We start from the raw sequence: 22,044 nt of genomic DNA, 5'->3' as shown, positions 1-22,044 counted from the left end.
CGTTGGGATCAGCAGTGGGAAACCCTGTCACTTGAAGCCCCTACAGGGGTGGTGCTACAAATGTATTGACAGGTTTAGAACCAATAACAAATTAAAGTGTTTTTAAACCCAGGACCCTGCATTCACTATATCTGGTCTCCCACAGTACACAGAACATGGAAATACAATTATTTTAGTAACTATAAACTGCTAAATACCTTTTCTCATCAGCAGTATATAGCAGTCTTGTGACTTCTATCAGTGTCTTGTTAAAGCTTTTAGGAGGAGTTTTTACACTGCACTGGCTATCCTATCAGGATGCAGGACTCCTGACTCTCTGTCTGGAAAGTGCTGATTGGCCCTGTGCTGATCACATGCACCCTCCCAAGAAAAAAAATAACTCTCTAGCAATACACACCAAACTGAGCATGTGCAGCCTGACTCCACTGTTTCTGTCTTATCCGTACAGGTTTTGGAGTCAGTGGAAGAAGGGGAGGATCAGAGAAGACAAGATCAAACAGCCTTTTTACACAATTCAGAGGATTAACCCCGTATGTTCCACTGTGAGTATAACAAGCATGCCTTACTGCATATACAGAGTGATTTTACTGTTGTGGGTTTAGTGACACGTTAAAGCCAAACATTATAATCAGTTACAGCAAACATTTTCCCTTTTAGGATAAAGTCTTGCATTAATAAATAAAAGTTGGTAATTTTATTCTCCACCTGTGAGTGTTAAGTGGCTTGTCTCATACATGTAAACTGATACATTCTGCTGGAGAGCTTGAGAAAAACTTGCTGACTGGATCACCAGATGAAAATAGAAGAAAAAAAGCCTATAAAAGAAAAGGAATGCAGCCATCACATTTTAGAATCGGTAAGCAGCTGCTGCCATAACCCAGGTATCCATCTCTTCAGGCAGCGGTTTGCGACAATGGTGGTCTGTGCGGCGGATTCGCCCCCGCACGCCCTCCGCCGCTTACCTGAGGCATCAGTATCGGCGGAGGCAATCGAGTCTTCTCTCCTGCTTGGTATAGATACGAGTGAGGGCAAGATGGCCACCACCCATCTCCATACCATAGCAGGGCGGAAGCAACGTCAAAACATCACTTCTGCCCATAGCTCTTAAAGGGTAATTTTTTTTAAATGACAACATTTATTTTTTATAAATTTTTTAGCATTTTAGCGTAAATATGAGATCTGAGGTCTTTTTGACCCCAGATCTCATATTTAACCACTTAAGGACCGCCTCATGTACATATACGTCAGCAGAATGGCACAGGCAGGCACATTAACGTGGGTGGGGGTCCGATCAGGACCCCCCCCCCGTACATGCGGCGGTCCCCGTGGCTTCAGGAGCGATCCGGGACGACGGCGCGGCTATTCGTTTATAGCCGCTCCGTCGCGATCGCTCCCCGGAGCTGAAGAACGGGGAGAGCCGTGTGTAAACACGGCTTCCCCGTGCTTCACTGTGTCGGCGCATCGATCGCGTCATTCCCTTTATAGGGAAGACACGATCGATGACGTCATTCCTACAGCCACACCCCCCTACACTAGTAAACACACACAAAGTAAACCCTAACTCCTACAGCGCCCCCTGTGGTTAACTCCCAAACTGCAACTGTCATTTTCACAATAAAGAATGCAATTTAAATGCATTTTTTGCTGTGAAAATGACAATTGTCCCAAAAATGTGTCAAAATTGTCCAAAGTGTCCGCCATAATGTTGCAGTCAAGAAAAAAATCGCTGATCGCCGCTATTAGTAGTAAAAAAAAAAAAAAATGCAAAAAAACTATCCCCTATTTTGTAAACACTATAAATTTTGCGCAAACCAACCGATAAACGATTATTGCGATTTTTTTTACCAAAAATAGGTAGAAGAATACCTATCGGCCTAAACTGAGGAAAAAAAAATGTTATATATGTTTTTGGGGGATATTTATTATAGCAAAAAGTTTTTTTGTTTATAGCGCAAAAAATAAAAACCGCAGAGGTGATCAAATACCACCAAAAGTAAGCTCTATTTGTGGGGAAAAAAAGACGCCAATTTTGTTTGGGAGCCACGTCGCACGACCGTGCAATTGTCTGTTAAAGCGACGCAGTCCCGAACTGTAAAAACCCCTTGGGTCTTTAGGCAGCATTTTGGTCCGGGGCTTAAGTGGTTAAGAGGTACTGTCATGTTTTTTTCTATTACAAAGGATGTTTACTTTCCTTGTAATAGGAATAAAAGTGACCCAAATTGTATTTTTTTTTTTTTTTTAAAAACAGTGTAAAAATAAATAAAATAAAGTAAAATAAGTAAGAAAAAAGCATCCCGTCACAACGAGCTCGAGCATAGAAGTGAACGCATACGTGAGCAGCATCCGCATATGAAAACGGTGTTCAAACCACACATGTGAGGTATCGTCGCGATCGTTAGAGTGAGAGCAATAATTCTATCCCTAGACCTCCTCTGTAACTCAAAACATGCAACCTGTAGAATTTTTTAAACGTCGCCTATAGAGATTTTTAAGGGTAAAAGTTTGACGCCATTCCATGAGCGGGCGCATTTTTGAAGCGTGACATGTTGGGTATCAATTTACTCGGCGTAACATTATCTTTCATAATATAAAAAAAAATAAAAAATGTGCTAACTTTACTGTTATCTTGTATTTTTGTAAAAACAAAGTGTATTTTTTCCCAAAAAAGTGCGCTTGTAAGACTGCTGCGCAAATACAATGTGACAAAAAGTATTGCAATGACAGGCATTTTGGGCCAGATTCACAGAACAGATACGACGGCGTATCTCCTGATACACCGTCGTATCTGTTGTTCTATTTATGCGGCTGATTCATAGAATCAGTTACGCATAGATAGCCCTAAGATCCGACAGGTGTAATTGACTTACACCGTCGGAACTTAGGATGCAGTACCTCAGCCGCCGCTGGGTGGAGTTCGCGTCGTATTCCAGCGTCGGGTATGCAAATTAGCAGTTACGGCGATCCACAAAGGTTTTTCCCGTTGTTACGTCGGCGCAAGTCTTAGTTTCCTGTCGCAAAATTAGGGGTACTTTAACATGGTGTAAAATTACTCCACCATGTTAAAGTATGCCAGTCGTTCCCGCGTCGCTTTTGAATTTTTTTTTTCCCGGCGTAAGTACGTTACGCACGTCGCGATTCACAAACACGTCGCGCCGCCGTAATTTTGCGCAAAGCACGTTGGGAAAATTGCGAACGGAGCATGCGCAGTACGTCCGGCGCGGGAGCGCGCCTAATTTAAATGGTACCCGCCCCATTTGAATTGTGCCGGACGTGTTTACGATACACCGCCGCAAGTTTACAGGTAAGTGCTTTGTGGATCGGGCACTAACACTGTAAACTTGTGGCGGTGTAACGTAAACGGGTTACGTTACACGGCCGCAATTCTATGTGAATCTGGCCCTTTATTCTCTAGTATGTTAGAAAAAAAAAAGTATAATGTTTGGGGGTTCTAAGTGATTTTCTAGCAAAAAAAATATTTTTTAACTTGTAAAAAACACATCTAAAAAAGAGGCTCGGTTCTTAAGTGGTTAAGGACTAGCTGGAGTCGGCAGTACGGGGTTGAATGAATGAAGAGAACAAGCTATGCATTTCAAACCTTTATAACTAGGACTTTACAGTACAAAGTCTGGCCATTTATTGAGCAAGTTTAACTGCTGCCCATCCAGCGTGCTGGGACATCCTTGTAGTTTTTTTTTCCCACACTTGTACTGCTGTCATCTAGTGTCTAAGGCTGCATTCACACCTAGGCGTAGGCGATTTGCTGCGTCTTCTACCACGATTTGCCGCGACAAATTGCGGCATTTTTCCCCGCGATTTGCCGGGTCAAAACGTGGCGTTTTTCCCCACGGTTTTGTACAGGTCATTGGCATCAATGTAAAACGCCCAAGCCGCCCGATTCGCGCGTCAAAAAAGGGTCCGGGTCTTGTTTGAAATTCAGGCGTTCGGCGTTCTTTCGGCGTTTTGCGTTGGAGATGTGAACCATCTCCATAGAGAATAATGTTATTTTTCCCCTCTAGCATCTTTGAGCGTCGTGCTTCAGGCGATATTTTTTTTTTTTTTTTTTCTATTTTATGACTCATTATTTTTCAGAGAAATAAGTTTTGTCTTGTAGAGGATCGCAGCTTCTGGATGTGACAGCTGCTCATCCATTCCATTTTATCAGTCCCTGGGGGCAGATTGTGCCTGCTATGTATTCTTTGTTTATTGCTATCATTTGTCTGTATTTATATTTTATCAGTCTTTTAGTGGCTCTGGGTAATCACATGCTTGCTTTCCTTTCTGATTTTATGTTTGTATAATAATAATAATACTGATAATACGCAGGATTTTTTAGTAACAGAGGAATGGTGTTTAACAAAGAGTTGGATTACAAGAGCAGCAGGAAAGGCCATTTTGGAGTACCTGTTACACAATTGTACAGTATTAATAAAATACGTTTAGTTGTATTTAAACTGCTATAAACAGGTAACACTTAGCAGACAGTTTATGAAGACTGAAATTGTTTTTTTATTTTTTATTTATTTACAATGTCATTCCTGAAATTCTACATAAAGACATTTTTCTATTTATAAATATATATATAAACAGCGCTTGCAAAATGAATTGATGATAAGGGATGTCGTGGACCTTGGAATGCGGAAGTGTTTCTCCTTGAAATCAGTTACACAGTGGGGGGTCCTCTGCCCTGTCTTAACGCTCCCCCCCAGACGGCTCAATGGTCTGGAGGAAAAGCAATGTTCTGTGTCTGGCTGTTTGTGTACATTGATTGCCCCCTGGGGCTTCTGTCTCATTACACATAGCAGTCCTTCTATTCAAGCTATCGGACCAATCCCTGCTGACCCTGTTTAAAGTCCTCATTTGCATGGCTAAGAGGACCTAATTGAGAACTACAATGTACTTTACAATTGACCAATAGGAAAGTGGTTGTTGGGGGCAGGGCGTTTAAACTGCTGTATAAAAGTGTGTGTGCATCCAATAAAAGAGTTTCCTGTTTGAACTTACATACAGCCTGCCTGGTGTTTGTTCTGATGGATTTCGAACGGCACATAGCTGTAGTTCGGATCCTGGAGCCTTGGATGACCGAACCATCAGACGTTGCGATCCGCAATCTGATTCAACAGCAGCAGAGGAGTGTCGGGAGAGTGGAACCGAGCGAGCAACGGTCTCGTTACAAGGGATTATATACAAGATTTTAGTAATGAGAACTGTATCATTAGCAGTAATCAGCATGGATTCATGAAGAATCGTTCTTGCCAAACCGATCTATTAATCTTCTATGAGGAGATGAGCTGTCATCTAGATAAAGGAAGGCCCGTAGACGTGGTGTATCTGAATTTTGTAAAAGCATTTGACACAGTTCCCCATAAACCTTTACTGTACAAAATAGGGTCCGTTGGCATGGACCATAGGGTGAGTACATGGATTGAAAACTGGCTACAGGGGCGAGTTCAGAGGGTGGTGATAAATGGGGAGTACTCGGAATGGTCAGGGGTGGGTAGTGGGGTCCCCCAGGGTTCTGTGCTGGGACCAATCCTTTGTTCATTAATGACCTGGAGGATGGGGTAAGCAGTGCAATCTCTGTGTTTTTTGGATGATACTAAGCTAAGCAGGGCAATAACTTCTCCGCAGGATGTGGAAACCTTGCAAAAAGATCTGAACAACTGAATTGGGTGGGCAACTACATAGCAAATGAGGTTTAATGTAGAAAATTTAAAATAATGCATTTGGGTGGCAAAAATAGGAATGAGATCTATACACTGGGGGGAGAACCTTTGGGGCAATCTAGGATGGAAAAGGACTTGGGGGTCCAAGTAGATGATAGGCTCAGCAATGGCATGCAATGCCAAGCTGCTGCTAACAAAGCAAACAGAAGATTGGCATGCATTAAAAAGGGGATTAACTCCAGAGATAAAATGATAATTCTCCCGCTCTACAAGACTCTGGTCCGGCCGCACCTGGAGTATGCTGTCCTGTTCTGGGCACCAGTTCCCAGGCAGGATGTACTGGGAATGGAACAAGAACAAAGAAGGGCAATAAATCTAATAAAGGGTCTGGAGATATTAGTTATGAAGAAAGGTTGCAAGCACTGAACTTATTCTCTCTGGAGAAGAGACGCTTGAGAGGGGATGTGATTTCAATTTACAAATACCGTACTGGTGACCCCACAATAGGGATAAAACTTTTTCGCAGAAGGGAGTTTAACAAGACACGTGGCCACTCATCTAAATTAGAAGAAAAGAGGTTTAACCTTAAAATACGTAGAGGGTTCTTTACTGTAAGAGCGGCAGGGATGTGGAATTCCCTACCACAGGCGGTGGTCTCAGCGGGGAGCATCAATGGTTTCAAGAGACTATTAGATAAGCACCTGAACGACCGCAACATACAGAGATATACAATGTTATAATGACATATAATCACACACATAGGTTGGACTTGATGGACTTCTGTCTTTTTTCAACCTCACCTACTATGTAATTAAGTGCTTAAAATAAATAAATTACGGTGTAAAAACTTGTGATGACGAAACAATCAAATTACATCCATAATTGAAGAAAAACACACGCAGTCTCTTGCAATGTGCTGGGTGCTCCAAATGAATAAAGTGCTAAAGTGCTCCAAATGTATTGCAGGTGTTTGTGTGCCAGACTCCCCTCTTGTGACCACACTCACCAGAAATGATGGCTGTTTACAGAGACTGCGTGTGTTTTTTCTTCAATTATGGATGCAATTTGATTGTTTCATCATCACAAGTTTTTACACTGTCATTTATTTATTTTGAGCACTTAATTTCATTTTACAAGCACTGTTTATATATTTTTTGTAATATATTTTTATTTGACATCTGAGGTTGTAGCACCTTGTGGAATGCAATTTATATACAGTGGAACCTTGGATTACGAGCATAATCCATTCCAGGAGAATACTCGTAATCCAAAGCACTACATCCCCTCCAGCCCTGTGAGCACCACCAGAGGCCCTGATTTGTTACCAGGTATATTATACAATATTATATATTTTTATATGTATATATATATATATATATATATATATATATATATATATATATGTATATATATATTGTTATATTGTTATATATATATATATATATATATTGTTATATATATTGTTATATATAGCAGTTTGGATACAAATAGTGCTAGGCGGTGTCCTTTTTTAATTGCCTTTAATGTGTCCTTAGCTAAGACGCTAGCCTCTCACAAGTGAAAACTGCACAGCCAGTAAGTTTGCTATGAATAACATTATTGATCCCTTTAATCCAGATATGAATCACCACAGGGCTATGAGGAATCAGTGATATAATGTGAAAGCCAATAATCCGTTCTCCTTGCAAGATGCATATTCATACCCTAGCAGTTTCCTCCTCTGTGGGCCAATCATTAATCTATACCCAATTATCAAAAAGTGTTGTCATTGATTTTACACAGTTTATGTGAAATAATCAAATTTTCTCAGCATGTCAGATCAGCATCGCTATCAGACTCTGCAAACTTCAGCCTTTACTGTGGCACCACTTATCACTTATAAGAAATAATGAATCCTTTCTATTAATATTTTATTTATTTTCTTTCTTGTTGCGATGTGTGTGTGTATGTGTATATATATATATTATGGGGATTCACATACCTACGCTGAACCCGGCGCAGATGTCAGATACGCTATGCCGCTGTAACTTACTTTGAGTTGGTTTGAATCCTCAACGAATTTGTGCCGTAAGATACGGCGGCGTAGTGTATCATTCACGGCGTAGGAGCGCGCAATTCAATTTGGGCAGGTAGGGGGCGTGTTTCATTTAAATGAAGCGCGTTCCAGCGCCGAACGAACTGCGCATGCGCCGTCCCTAAAATTTCCCGGCGTGCATTGCTCTAAATGGCGTCGCAAGGACGTCATTGGTTTTGACGTGGACGTAAATTACGTCCAGCCCCATTCACGGACGACTTATGCAAACAACGTAAAATTTTTAAAATTATACGCGGGAACGATGGCCATACTTAACATTGAGTACGCCACCATATAGCAGCTTTAACTATACGCCGGAAAAAGCTGAATGGAAACGACGTAAGAAAATGCAACGGCCGCTCGTACATTCATGGATCGTCGGAAATAGCTAATTTGCATACTCGACGCGGAATACGACGGGAACGCCACCTAGCGGCCACAGAAAAATTGCATCTAAGATCCGACGGCGTACTAAGGTGTACGCCTGTCGGATCTAACACAGATGCCGTCGTATCTTGTTTTGTGGATACCAAAACAAAGGTATGACGCGCAAAATTTGAAATTACGCGGCGTATCAACAGATACGCCAGCGTAATTTCTTTGGGGATCTGCCCCTATGTGTCTTTCAGTATTCAGGTGAGAAACATTAGTATTATTTTCCTTAAATGAAAGTCATGACAGAGTTAATCCTCCCAGAGTGAAGATGACAAACAGATGTCTTTTAACTACTACTCCTCCCTCCTTCCACTGAGCAAAAGAATATGGCGACTGAGTGTGAAGCCTCGTGGTCAAGAACAGATGTAATAAGAGAAGACCATATAAATGAGCCAATCAGATGCACCCATATGTGATGACGTTTGCTTATGTCACTTTGGCTATAAAAGCTGTAACTTGAATAAAGGGTTCCCTTCTTTTGGAGATGATGATGGAGACTGAAGCAGTGTGATATTTCATCTACATACATGCTCACATCATCATAAATTTGGCTCAGTGGCAGAATAGAACATGTATCCTGGAATTGGACCAGGGAAAAATCTATTACAATGTACACAGGCTTCTTTCACACCAAAACTCCTTTTCTCCCCATACAAGTCAATGGGAATACAAAGACAGCTTGATGCAAGTCAGAAAGAAGCAGTGGCAGCTGGTGCTAAACTCGGCTCTAGGACCAAGAACTGAACGATCACTTGACTGCTGATCACTCAGTTCTCTGCCTTCTCGGTGTGGAGAGCAATGACTGCTAGTCACTGCTCTCTGCTCTGCCACTTTGGCCATACTTCTCTTTTAAATTTGACAATATGTATGTGTAATATATACACACAGGCACTCTTATAAATAAATGTAAAAAAAAACATTTTAAAATGTATACAAACATAGATGGTGTTAGTAGGGCTGTGGACATGTCATGCCTAGTACACACGTATGGGACTTTTTACCGCCGGGAATCCCGAGGGGAGAACCTGCTCGGTAACTTCCCCCCTGTACACACCAGGGGTTTTCCCATCAGGAAAACTGAGGTGATATCTTTGGTTGGGAATCCCGGTCGTGTGTGTGCTCCATCGCAGTTTTTCCCGTAGTTTTCCTGTCGGGAAAACTGCGATGGAGCACACACACGACCGGGATTCCTGGCCAAAAGTTCTCATGGCAGTTTTCCTGCCAGGAAAACCAGTCGTGTGTATGAGGCATTAGTCGTTTTTAATTTGTATTAATTTATTTTTGTATTATTTTTTAAAAATGTGTGCGAGCCCCATTGTGAGGCTTTGGTGAAATATCAGCTGGGGGAATCTGCGCTGCATGGTGGGACTAGGGTGTGCCCAGGCCCACCTGGCACACCCATTGTGCATGCCTATGAACACATGGGATGCCAGGAACAAAGATGTCAACCTGGCAGCAAAGTTTATAAGTGCAGTGCACCTGATGGTTAGGAAGAATATTGTTCTGGACTGCTCTTTCATCTTCAAGAAGTGCTCGGAAAACATCCTTGCAACTTGCCACATCTGTAAAAAGAAAAAAAAAATGGATTTTATTTTGGGTCTTCATGGTGAGTTGAATACTGCCTGTGGATTCTGCCATCTTAGCGTATTGTCATACTGTCCAGTGCAGATAAGTCTGCAGAGAAAGGGACTGGGAAATCTCTGTCCTCAATCCCTTTTTTTGTCTTAAAAGTGAGTCAGCAGGGAGGGGTCTTTTAAGATTATTGATATTTCACCGAAGCCCCCTAACAGGGCTGGTAAAAAAAATAAAAAATATTGTAAAAAATAATAAAATAAAATAAACTACTAACACCAATCTGTGCTCTACTGAAATTGTCCACTGCTCTGCTCATATACACACATGTGTGTTTGTGGTTTGGGGTGCACACCCTAATGCAATAGGCTGCGCACATCAATAACCATACATATATGACCAGAGAGTGCTGCCAGAGAAGTGACCTAGCTGTCAGACAGCTCTCGGTCTCTAATTATGTGTGGACATCGAGGAAACGGGCTCCAAATCATGTGACCACTGGGACAGCCAATAGCAGTGGTTGTGTGATCGGGAAATCTATCCCGGCCCCCGGGTGTATAGACTCAGAGGGATGCTTAGGCTGGGCAGGAAGTGGCTAAATTTTTTAATAACTAATTAAATAATATTAATATACAAATAAAATGAATGATAATATTTATTTAATAATAATATTAATAATATGTATTATTAGTTGCTATTATTTTTATTTTAGTGTTAGTATTATTATTTTTATTTTAATATGATATTATTATATATTTAGTGTTATATAAATTATAATAATTAATAATAGTAATAAATATAATAATTATATTTAGTATTATATCATGATATATATATATATATATATATATATATATATATATATATATATATATATATATATATATATATATATATATATATTGTAAGGGGTTAGCTTGGTAGCGGGGTGTGTGACCCCCTGGATGGTATCACTACACACTGAATTATACAGACAGGCAGCCGAAGACCGTTGAAAGCAAAGATTTTGGTTTATTCTTCCATCTTGCTGGAAACAAGTGCAAGCATCCAAACAGCATAAACAAAATCAAACATAAAATAAACCCTGGCCACTTGGGGCGTCTACCTTCACCACACAGGAGCCTATCTATGGAGTCTGGCACAGCCTAGTGCTGGGCAGACACTGCTGGTCATACAGCAGAAAAACAAATAGTCTTTTTGATTTTTATCACACAGAAAAATCAACAGCACCTCACCTCTTCAGAAGTATTTCTGAACACTGCTCTCCTTCACTCAAAAAGCCTCAGGATGCAGCAATCAATAGTAATCCTCTGGATTATTTATAGAGGCCTTAATTGCCTCATTCTGAACAGCTGAAGTTTTGCAACGCCCTTAAATCTTTCTGGCTACTTCTGCAGCCGACACCTAATAATAATTGGTGTATTGTCTAAACAAGGCAGAAATGTATCTCCCGTCTGTGACAACACCCACAGATTTACCTGACTTCCTGTCACAATATATATATATATATATATATATATATATATATATATATATATATATATACATATACAATAACAGAAAATAAAATAAAGATAATTGTAATTACTTTTCTTTTTAGGGGGTTATCAAAATTGGTGTTGAGGACAAAGATCTGTGACATGCACAGAGGGACAGGTAAGTACTAATGTACCTCTTTTATACATTTTTTTTTTATATATAACTTTTTCTTTTTTATTTAATTTTTGCAACAGACTGGCTATAATGGCTATAAAAAATAAAAATAAAGATCATCTCTTTAATGTGGATATTGGTAGCTTCTGATATGTAGGCAATTTTTATTTTTAATATAAACAAGTACATTTTTCAGTCTAAGCGGCTAAACCTGAATTCAGTCGGTCAAACATGGATTACATACATTATGATAATAGGGATAATAAATGCATTTGGGGTGATTGCATATCCATAGGAATATGTATTAGAAGAGTGTAATCTGCTTCAGGTCCAGATAAGAGCCTGGTACATGGATACATCCTATATACTGTATATAAGAAGATTATGTGTCATGCCTAGAGTCCGTGCTGAGCCTGAGAGATGTAAAGGCTGCAGAGTAGAGAACGCAGATACATGTAGCGTTCCGGTGGGAGCTGCAGATAGAAGCACAGCCCTAGGCACTGGAACTGCATGAGCATCTTCCTTTAGATGTGGTTAACCTCGTTTTTCTCATATAATCACAAGAAATCTTCCGGCGATGAACGTGACAAGTTAGGTATAAGTTCTGAATTCCCCTGCCTCCATCTTTACATGCCTCGTTTCATTTAAAAATTGCCTTTTTTCCCCTCTGTACATTAATTTCATTTTTCATACCAATGAAGTAAAAGGACAGCATAGTTATAGAGAAGGAGCAGGTAAGCACCCTGTAATTTAGTGGGGGCACGAGTTCTGTAAAGCCCCAAGCTATCATTATCTTTTCCAAGGAGATTTACTCACAAAGCTACTGGTGCGAGGGCTAATGCCGCGTACACACGATCGTTTTTTGGCATGAAAAAAAACAACGTTTTTAAAAACGTCATTTAAAATGATCGTGTGTGGGCTTTACATTGTTTTTCGGCTTCTGAAAAACGACAAAAAAAATTTGAACATGCTGCATTTTTTCACGTCGTTTTTTAAAATGTAGTTTTTCGTGTTGTTAACCCCTTCCATACAGGGCATTTTCACCCCCTTCCTGCCCAGACCAATTTTTAGTTTTCAGCGCTATTGCACTTTGAATGACAATTGCGTGGTCATGCAACACTGTACCCAAACTAAATCTTTATGTTTTTTTCCCCCCACAAATAGAGCTTTCTTTTGGTGGTATTTGATCATCAAGAGCGATTTTTTTTTAAAAAAAAACCACAATATTTTTTACTTTTTTATTTAATAAATATAATTTTTTTTTTTTTTAAAAAAACATTTTTTTCCTCAGTTTAGGCCGATACGTATTCTTCTACATATTTTTGGTAAAAAAAATCGCAATAATCGTATATTGATTGGTTTGCGCAAAAGTTATAGCGTCTACAAAATAGGTGATAGATTTATGGCATTTTTATTTTATAATTTTTTTTTACTAGTATTGGCGGCAATTTGCGATTTTTTACTGTGACCGTGACATTGCGGCGAACACATCGGACACTTTTGACACGTTTTTGGGACCATTCACATTTATACAGCGATTAATGCTATAAACTGTGTAAATGTGACTGGCAGGGAAGGGGTTAACCACTAGGGGGCGCTGAAGGGGTTAATATGTTCCCTAAGGTGTGTTCTAACTGTAGGGGGAGGAGACTCTCAAGGGGAGGAGACCGATGTGTGTTCCTCTGTACTGGGAACACACATTGGTCTCCTCGCCGTTGACAGGAGGTGGATTTGTGTTTTTACACACACAGATCCACACTTCTGCCGTGATTACCGGCAATCGCCGGTTCCCGGGGGCAATCGCGGCCGCCGGGCACCCGCGCCGGGTCACGAGCGCTGCCGCGGGCGCGCGCGCGCGCCCTAGATCGCCGGGAACACAGGACGTCATATGACGTCCACCCGGATCGAGAGAGGGTTCCTGCCGCCCTCATTTTACAATGCGCCAGTAGGGAAGTGGTTAAAAATGATCGTGTGTGGGCAAAAACGACGTTTTAAACCTGCGCATGCCCAGAAGCAAGTTATGAGACGGGAGCGCTCGTTCTGGTAAAACTACCATTCATAATGGAGTAAGCACATTCATCACGCTGTAACAGACAAAAAAGCGTGAATCGTCTTTTACTAACAAGGAATCAGCTAAAAGCAGCCCAAAGGCAAATAGAACTTCCCCTTTAGAGTGCAGTCGTACGTGTTGTACGTCACCGCGCTTTGTTCATCATTTTTCAAAAACGATGGTGTGTGGGCAACATCATTTTTAATGATGAAGTTGGAAAAACTTTGTTTTTTGGACATGCTAAAAAACAAAGTTTTTTTTCATGCCGAAAAACAATTGTGTGTACGAGGCATAAGGCTTCATCTACTTTGATTTTAGCTTCATTTAAATACTAAGATACAGTACTTAAAGGGGTTGTAAAGGTAAATGTTTTTTCACCTTAATGCATCCGTTTAATTTACCTCGCCCCTCGAAAATCCTGCGCGCGTCCACGTGATCCTCTTCGGTTCCCAGCCTGGCCGTTGATTGGCTAGGCTGGACGTATTGATAGCAGCGCAGCCATTGGATGGCGCTGCTGTCAATCACATCCGATGACGCGGTGCGCCGGGGGGGGCGGGGCCGAGTGATACAGTCGCCGGCTATGCCCGCCGCTGTATCATGGGAGCGCGCCCGCAAAAGCTTTCCACCATGCAAGCTCGCATGAAGGTGGAAAGCTCTTGCGAGGAGGAGCCGAGACAGCCGCCAAGGGACCCCAGAAGACAGGGTTCGGGGCCACTCTGTGCAAAACGAGCTGCACAGTGGAGGTAAGTATAACATGTTTGTTATTTTACAAAAAAGAAAAATGTTACTTTAGTGTTCCTTTTAACTCAAAGTGGTATTAAACACAAAACCAACATTTTCATATATTGCAGCTTACCGATCATTAGATGCTTTGGCTGCATTTTCACCTGGTGATCTGGCCAGTAACACACCTCCTTTCAGGGCGGTCCTTAACACATGGCAAAAGGGGAAGCTGCCTCGGGCCCAGTCATTGTTGTGGGGCCCAAAGCAGCTGCCCTTCAGCCCATGCTACCCACAAATATTTGATAATTGGGTCCGGGGGTGGGGGGGGGGGGTAAGAAATTGTATGCCCAGGGTCCAATCATTATTAATGCAGCGATGCCTCCTGTATTAGTGTACCCACTCTGGATGAATGAGAAGAGGAGGCACAGCAGACAGCAGCATTGTCAGTCTGGGACTAACAAATTTAAGACAAATGCCAGCTCATAATCTGTTACATCAAACATTTTTTTTTTCTTTTTGAGATAAAGGTTTTACATAAATAAATAAATAAATAAAAGCTGGTCATTTTAAGCACTCCTGGCAGTTGTTAATGGTTAGTCTTATCCCTGTAAACTGATACATCTGGAAGAGAGCCTACTGGACAGATCACCAGATGAAAATAGAAGAAAAAAAAATAAGTAGAAAACCAATGCAGCCATCACATCCAAAAATCCAATATAATAAATGTTTGCTTTTGGTTGTATATCTATATATCAAATGAGATAATCGTAATATATATATATCTTTGGCATTAACTCGACTCGCAGTGTTTGGAGAAAGAAACATTCTGACTATGACCCCAAGAACACAGGGCCAGATTCACAAAGCCCTTACGCCGACGTATCTAAAGTTGCGCGGCGTAATTGAAAAATGCGCCGCGCGTATCTTTGCGCCTGATCCTCAAGACGAAATACGCCTGAAAAACAGATTTTTCCGTCCTACTTAAAACGATTACACCGGCGCATCTTGAAGCGCAAAATACGCTAGACACACCATTGATTTTCGATGCTAATATGCAAATGAAGGAGATAGGGCGATCCACAAAAGTACGCTTGTGCGGCGTAGATTACGCCCTGTGCGCATCTGCTAGTTTCACGGTGTAAAATTACACCTTATAAAAGGTGCCCTAACTTTACACCAGCCGTGTAAATGTCAGCTAAAGCAACACCGTTAGGGAAGAGCTGAGCACACACACTTGCAGGACAACAATCTGTATGCCAACATGCCAGGGGCGTCCATGCTCATAGCTATACTAGTGACTTTAGTAACCGAGGGTACCCCCTCTTCTGAGGAAACAGCAGCCAGGAGACGCCTCGCAGAATGCATCTTTGCACAGTAAACACACACATTAATCATGGCACAATGAGAATGCATGCATGCACACCCACTGTGGTCCCTAGCACAGACACATCACATGCACATCGAATTGGATTAGACCCAAGTACCCCCAATGGTATTAAGGAGCAGCAACGCCACGCCACGGCTCCAATTATGTCACTGTGCATTCATACACCATTCACATGGACCTGGGATCACTTCTCCCTGGCCCTGGGGATCCCTAATCCACCAAAACTGAGGGTGACACCCTTTTTCACCAGGAATGTCATCCCCACATTCACACATCATTCACACACATAAACCAAATCATAATCACAGTATAATAAAAAAAAATAAAAAAAAGAGCTAAAAATTAATGGCGGCGGCGTGAGCTACGCCTGGGCCGGCCACGGCCACGGCCAACCAGGGGAGACTCATGGGGGGGGAGCAGGGGAAGGAGGAGCCTCATGGGGGGGAGCAGGGGAAGGAGGAGCCTCCCCTGGTGACTGTCCTCCTGCTGGCCTGCCCTCCAAGGCCACGGCGATCCTGGTCAGACCCACAGTGAGGGCAGCCGTATTGGCCTGGACAGCCTGGGTGTTTGCGTGGACAGCCTGGGTCAGGGCAGACACCTCCAGGGCCACGCCTGCTGTGGCGGTCTGCAGGTCACAAATGCATGTTATGACCGCCAAGGAGTTGGTGCCCACATCACTGACCGAGTCCTTAATTAAGCCCAGGCTGTCCTCCATCTGGGCCAAAGACTGGGTGAGCTGACCCAGATGTTGGGTCTGCCGGGCCTGGTCCCTCCGCAGACTGGCCGGCAGAACCTCGGCCACCCCCTGGTCTTCTGGGTAGCCTTCCTGCCTACAGATGAGGCTTGTGGCCTGGGAGGAGGGGAGAGAGAGACCCTTGTGAGGGGAGCCCTGTTGGGGGAGAAGTGGGAGGGGCTACCCATGGGGAACCACATCCGAAGTCAAAAATATTTCCCTTGCAAGGTCCATCGGATCATCCCCATCCTCCTCCCCCTCATCCTCCCCCCTCAACCTCCTCATGAGGGGAGGTGTGGCCACTCCCCTCCCCTGGGGACTCCTGCCCTTCTTGGGGCTCTTCAGCAGCCTGTTGTCCTGGGGGTGGTGCAGCCTGGCCTGATGGCCCAGCAATCTCCTGGCCATCTGTGGAAGACACAAAACATTCACAGGTTGGAGGATCCACACACTTGGCACATATTCCCTCCCCCCCCCCCACACATGCTACACACCAGATAGAAATAAAAAAAAATTACCTGTCCTCACGCCCTCCTCGGAGTCAAAGCCAGGCAGGCCCACCACTTGTTGTCGGTGGAAGCACCGGGCCACTGCCCACTCCCCCTCAGTCAGCCTGACGGAGCAGGGTGGTCCTCCGCCAGTGCCCGTGGCATGGGCATTTATCTTGGCCATCTTGTCACGGACCAGGCTCCTCAGGTCATTTATCTTCTTAGAGATCCCACTGGGGGTCCTCGTCTCCCCCCCCCCTCCGCATTGATCTGATCCGTAATCTCCTGGATGATGGACCTCTTCCTGGCCGGGGGGGTGTCCCGGCTCTCAGGGCCATGCAAATATCGCCCAAATCGGGTGATAGCCCTGGCAAGTATTTGCTTTTCTCTCACTGAAAAGTTCAACTTGCGTCTCTTTGGTGCCATCTCACCCAACACTCAGCACCAAACACACACACAAAAATCTAACACAACAAACAAACACAAATACACACAAAAAGACACAGACCAAACACACACAAAAAGACACTGAACAAACACACACAAAAAGACACAGACCAAACACACACAAAAATCCAACCGCAAACACAAGACAGCAATATTAAACAACACAAGTAGACAGCTAATACAAATTCAAAAGCAAACACAGAAAAAACAAACAGAAAAAACACTCAGGAAAAAAACACAACTACTACAACCTCCTACTACAATAAATCTTTTAGCTAACACTACTACACTCACCAACAAACACCAACAGACAACAGAGCAAAAGCAACTTGCTTTAGGAAAGGGGAACACAGGGATGTACTTTTGCAATGGAAGTGCGTTTGTCTGGGGCTATTTAAGCACAGGGCGATTCTCAAACTAAGTATGCTTGGCCTTTTTCCTATCTCACTGATTGCGCCGAGCCGAGTTCTGCACATGCCCAGTGAGGTGCAGATTTGTGCGCGCATGCGCAGTACGGCCGGCCCTTCATTTGCATGGGGTCACGGCTCATTTCAATGGAGCACGCCCACTTCCTTCCCACTTGCAATAACCCCGCCTTACGCCTCGGTATTTACGTCGCGCTGGCGCAAATTTGGGCGCAAATGCTCTGTGGATACGGCACTTACGTCACAAAATTCAGCCGCCTTAACTTAACTGACATACGTTAGGACAAACTAAATTTGCGCCGCTCTACGTGACTCTGGCCCACAATCCCTACAGTCAAGCCTGGAAACATGATGCTTTGGGGCTGTTTCTATACTAAAGGTACAGGCCAACTTTGCCAAATTGAGGGGCCAATGGACGGGGCCATGTATTGTAAAATCTTGGATGAGAACCTTATTCCCCAGAAAACTGATGATGGGTTGTGGATGGGTCTTCCAGCATGACAATGACCCAAAACATACCACCAAGGCAACAACCGAGTGGCTCAAGAAGAAGCACATTAGGTTAATGGAGTGGCCTAGCCAGTCTCCAGACCTTAATCTATAGACAATTTATGGAGGGATCTGAAACTTTGATTTGCCAAGAGACAGTCAAGAAACCTTAAGGATTTATAGAAGATCTGTAAAGAAGAGTGGACCAAAATCCCTCCTGAGATGTGTGGAAACCTGGTCACCAACTACAAGAAACGTCTTACCTCTGTGCTTCCCAGCAAGGGTTTCTCCACCAAATACTAAGCCAAGTTTTACTTGGGGATCAAATACTTATTTTACTCACTAAACTGCATCTCAATTTATATGAGTTATATTGATGTGTTTTTTCTGGATATTTGGTTGATATTGTCTCTATCATTTAAAATACAACTAAGATTTCTATGTAGGCAAACTTACAAAATCTGCAGGGGATCAAATAATTAGTTTCCCCACTGTATATGGGGGAGCCATATTTGCTCATTACATACTCCTACTTCCAGTGCAGTTGCAGTGCTACACAATGGTTGTGCTTTTTCTTGCTGCTTCCATTGTCTTTGTAAACCATGTACAACTGTGTACACTTTGAAGAGGAATTTTTACCCTGCTTTAAAAAAATTACCTCCTGAGGAAGTCCCAATTGGATTGAGATCTCTGAGCAATCCCCATAGAGCAGGGGTTCTCAAGCTTGCAAGTGCTGTGACCCCTTTATAACATTTCCCAAGTTGTGGGGACCCCTATTTTTGTAGCGTGGGGTTGTCAGCACCCAAGGCAAGACAAGTAACTTTCACCCCTAACCCACTGACATTTGCGCTCCCTGAGTCCCTTCCACTCGTACATTATTGAAAGCATTTTAGGATGTACCGCTCTTTCTCTTTGTTCTCCCTTCTTTCCCTTTTTTCTCTCTGTATCCTAATTTCTTGCCCCCCCCCCCATCTTTCTCTCTAGCCATCTTTCTTGTTCTTTCTCTAATGCCGCGTACACACCACAGTTTTTCGGGTTGTAAAAAAAAGAAATTTTTAATGGTCTAGAAAAAACGATGCCTTGCCTATACACGATCATGAAAAAAAAATGCTCTAGCAAAGCGCGGTGATGTAAAACACATACGACGGCACTATAAAGGGGAAGTTCCATTCGGATGGCGCCACCCTTTGGGCTGCTTTTGCTGATTTTGTGTTAGTAAAAGACGATTAGCGCTTTTCAGTCTGTTACAGCGTGATGAATGTGCTTACTCCATTATGAACGGTAGTTTTACCAGAACGAGCGCTCCCGTCTCATAACTTGCTTCTGAGCATGCGCGTTTTTTTCACGTCGTTAAAGGCGCACACACGACCATTTTCTACGACGTTAAAAACGTAGTGAAAAATTAGAGCATGTTCGAAATTTTTAATGGACATTTTTTACATCATGAAAAATGCTCTGGAGCCCACACACGATCGTTTTTAATGACATTAAAAAAAAACATCATTTTTTACACCCCGAAAAACGGTCATGTGTACGCAGCATAATTCTTTCTCTCCATTTTTCTTCATTCATCCTCTTATTTTCCTCTACCTTTCATGTATTCTCTATGTTTAGTCCTTCTCTTATGCCTCGTACACACGTTCATTTTTCGGCATGAAAAAAAACTACGTTTTTAAAAACGTCATTTAAAATAATCGTGTGTGGGCTTCACATCATTTTTCGGCTTCTGAAAAACGACAAAAAAAAAATTCGAACATACTGCATTTTTTAACGTCGTTTTTTAAAATGTCGTTTTTCGGGTTGTAAAAAATGATCGTGTGTGGGCAAAAACGACGTTTTAAACCCGCGCATGCTCAGAAGCAAGTTATGAGACTGGAGAGCTCGTTCAGGTAAAACTACTATTCTTAATGGAGTAAGCGCATTCATCACGCTGTAACAGACAAAAAAGCGTAAATCGTCTTTTACTAACAAGGAATCAGCTAAAAGCAGCCCAAAGTTGAATAGAACTTCCCCTTTAGAGTGCCGTCATACGTGTTGTACGTCACCGCGCTTTGTTCATCATTTTTCAAAAACAATGGTGTGTGGGCAACATCGTTTTTAATGATGAAGTTGGAAAGACGTAGTTTTTTGGACATGCTGAAAAACAACGTTTTTTTTTCATGCCGAAAAACGATCGTGTGTACGCGGCATTACTCCTTGTTGGGGGATGAGTGGCAGTGCTGAGAGGAGTTCTGATCAGCCAACTTAGGTGCTCTGATCAAGGTCCTCTGTTGATCTGAGAACTGTAGTGGGGACTTTTAATGACAACTATAATCACAGGTAGTGTTACTCGCTATGGCCCGGATTCACAGAGAGTGGGCACACATTATTACGCCGTAGCGCAAATAAGATACGCTACGCCGATGCAGCGCAGAGAGACAAGCATGGAATTCACAAAGCCATTGCTCCCAAAACTGCGCTGGGTTTCTAAGGCATAAGCCGGCGTAGGTGCAAGTGGGCGTGAGCCATGCAAATGAGGCGTGACCCCATGCAAATGATGGGCCGAGCTCCAGACAGATACTTATAACGAACGGCGCATGAGCCGTCCCATGGACGCATCTCTGTGCACATGCTCAGTATCACGTCGGAACAACTGCCTAAGATACGTCGGATCACTGCCTATAGACTTGGGTTCCCTGGTGCAGCCCTTTGCATGGATGCTGCTGAGTTACACCTCCTTTATGGGGCATAACTTTATGCCGGACATATAACTTACGCGCACTGCGTCAGACGCACGTACGTTCGTGAATCGGCGTATTTTCCTCATTTGCATATTTGAATGGCTGATCAATGGGAGTGTAAATATGCGCCCAGCGTAAATGTACGACCACCCTACGCCGGCGTAAGCAAGTTACGTCGGAAGGCTGAAGCCTTTCTTTAGGCGTATCTTAGTTTGTGGGTTCGGCGTACAGATACGACGGCGCACATTTGCACTTACGACCGCGTATCTTGAGATACGTCGTCGTAAGTGCTTTGTGAATCCGGACCTATGTCTCCAGATTCACTGTGTCTCGTAGCAGTGACACCTATGCCAAAATCAGGAGATGGGGTCTCCTCCAGCCCCTCCCACTTCACATTCCTCACCAGTCAGCTAACCTCTAGTCTCTGCCCCCTAGCAATGCCATGAACTGAATGGGAAGCTGTGAAGAGGCTGAGTGGGCGGCTACGGGCTCCAGAAACAGTCCTGCTGGGCGGTCGCAAAAAGGCTGGGAGAGCGGTGCGGGCTTCAGGAACAGCCCAGGATTTGGTGACTCCTGGTAAATCGTAATTTGACCCCAGGTTGAGAACCACTGCTATAGAGAGAAGTGGCAGCTTTAAGATTTTGGTCTGTCTGGTTTTCCTTCACAGCTCTATCTCTGGTCTGCCTTTATGCTGTACTGTTTGTTGCAGTCGGCTCATTTTGTAAGTGCTTTATTTAGCGGCATTGGCGTCCCATTAAATATACAGTGAGCACTATTTTCTCTGGCTTTTCTGTTTTCTTACATGGATGTCATGCTGCATGGAGTAAAAAAGAGGCAACCCTTTCCTATCATTGTGCCTATCCTTTATGAAGCTGGATGTGAGTTCATTGGATCATCTCCCACCGTTTTTTTCCCTTTTGTATCACCTGACCCGCCCTCCTAGATTGTAAGATCTAACGAGCAGGGCCCTGATTGCTCCTGTATTAAATTGTATTGTAATTATACTGTTTGTCCTAACATTGTAAAGTGCTGCGCAAACTGTTGGCGCTATATAAATGTACCTGTGCATGTAAATGTATAATAATCAGTGGCGGCTGGTGCTCAATTTTTTTTGGGGGGGGCGCAAACGGAAAAAAAAACAATTGCAGCCTCACTGTGCCCATCAAACGCAGCCACTGTGTCCATCAA

The sequence above is a fragment of the Rana temporaria genome, chromosome 2 (assembly GCF_905171775.1).
Source record: "Rana temporaria chromosome 2, aRanTem1.1, whole genome shotgun sequence".
Lineage (NCBI taxonomy): Eukaryota > Metazoa > Chordata > Amphibia > Anura > Ranidae > Rana > Rana temporaria.
The sequence above is the reverse complement of the archived record's forward strand: the minus strand, read 5'-3'. Positions refer to the sequence as shown.